Source organism: Brachyistius frenatus, unplaced genomic scaffold (assembly GCF_029030835.1).
Source record: "Brachyistius frenatus isolate BFR_SWC_R1_liver_20210118 unplaced genomic scaffold, ASM2903083v1 Contig_771, whole genome shotgun sequence".
NCBI classification, from domain to species: Eukaryota; Metazoa; Chordata; class Actinopteri; family Embiotocidae; genus Brachyistius; species Brachyistius frenatus.
Genome location: NW_027211370.1, coordinates 9,384 through 11,087, shown reverse-complemented (window position 1 = coordinate 11,087; position 1,704 = coordinate 9,384). Strand labels below are relative to the sequence as shown.

Here is a 1,704-nt window from a genome sequence, read left to right as displayed (position 1 = left end):
GCCCCGGAAGCGGCGAGGCAGACGGGGGCGCTGCAAAGCTCGCGGCCGAGACCGCGAGCCACCTTCGCCCCGAGCCCTTCCTGGCCGACCTGAGCCGGTCGCGGCGCACCGCCGGAGGAAATGCCCCGGCGAGGGCCAGCGCCGGGGAGAGGTCCCACGAGGGGATCCTCCCGCACCGAGCGCGTCCCTAACCCGCCGAGTTGAACTCCCGGGCAGACTGCGCGGACCCCACCCGTTTACCTCTTAACGGTTTCACGCCCTCTTGAACTCTCTTCAAAGTTCTTTTCAACTTTCCCTTAAGGTACTTGTCGACTATCGGTCTCGTGCCGGTATTTAGCCTTAGATGGAGTTTACCACCCACTTTGGGCTGCATTCCCAAACAACCCGACTCCGAGAAGATCGGACCCCGACGCGGCCGGGGCGTTACCGGCCTCACACCGTCCACGGGCTGAGCCTCGATCCAGGACTCAGGCCCCCGAGCGACACGGGCAAGCGGTCTTCCATACGCCACATTTCCCACGCCCGCCCGTCGGACGGGGATTCGGCGCTGGGCTCTTCCCTCTTCGCTCGCCGCTACTGAGGGAATCCTTGTTAGTTTCTTTTCCTCCGCTTAGTAATATGCTTAAATTCAGCGGGTTGTCTCGTCTGATCTGAGGTCGTAGTCGAATGAGGTTGCCCGGCGGGCAAGACGTGGCTCAGCCGGAGAGGTTTTGTCCTCCCCGGTTGAGGCTCACGGACTCTGTGGGTAGGTCGAAAAGGGCCGGGTGCCTCTCCGCGGCGGACCGCACTCGAGCCCAGGCGTCGCCACCGCACGCGCACCCCGAGGCCCGTCCCCGACCCTCAGGCGTCCCCCCCGGGCGTCGGAACCCTTTGACGCACCGGCCAGACGCGGCAGCGCGGAGACAGCGACGTGTCCACCGGCAGCCGCGCCCGACGCAATGCGGGCTCGACGTGGGTAAGGCCGCCCCCCGCTCCGGAGAGCGGGAGAGGGAAGGAGGCGTGTATGGCCGACGGGGGGCGACGGGCGCGTGGCCGGGCAGGCCAGCGCGTCGCGACGAGCGTCCCGGTTTTCGGTCTGCACTTAGGGGGACGAAGGCAGCGGATGCCTGCGGCCCCAACCGCGGGAGACGGCAGGCGTCTCCCGATTGATGTCAAAGCGACCTCAGACAGGCGTAGCCCCGGGAGGAACCCGGGGCCGCAAGGTGCGTTCGAAGTGTCGATGATCAATGTGTCCTGCAATTCACATTAGTTCTCGCAGCTAGCTGCGTTCTTCATCGACACTTGCAGGCCGAGTGATCCACCGCTAAGAGTTGTATTCGTTTTTGTTTTGGTTTGGTTGTTTCGCCGAGTTTGGGAGACAAAGTCGGACGAGGTGAAGACAGAAACCCCCGGGCGCTCCCCGTCCCAGTCCCGTCAAGCCCCTCGCCCGTGACGGGGCGGTGGGGGTCAGGCCGGGGTGGTGGGGGAGAGGGGACGGTGGACCCCCTTCTTCCCCTCCGGCGGAGGGAGGAGAGCGTTGGGTACCCGGAGGCGCGCGGGGGACGGTCGACCGGACCGCCGCCGACGCGCTGGGACTGGGGTTTTCGCCGAGATGCGGGCGGACCCGGGACCGGTCGTTACCGGGCGGGGGTTGGCGCACCGTCCCATTTCCCCTCCTTCGCCCTCCAACCCCGCGCGACCCGGGCGCTCCAGTCCGACGGCACT

The 1,704-nt window shown here is 66.7% G+C and overlaps 1 non-coding gene across 1 annotated transcript; it reads right to left on the bottom strand.

Moving 5' to 3' along the window:
* Window positions 1-1,157: 1,157 nt before the first annotated feature.
* Window positions 1,158-1,312, bottom strand: LOC138615211 (5.8S ribosomal RNA). The gene has a single exon (XR_011310467.1). It is a non-coding gene; the product is annotated as a 5.8S ribosomal RNA (ribosomal RNA).
* Window positions 1,313-1,704: the final 392 nt, after the last annotated feature.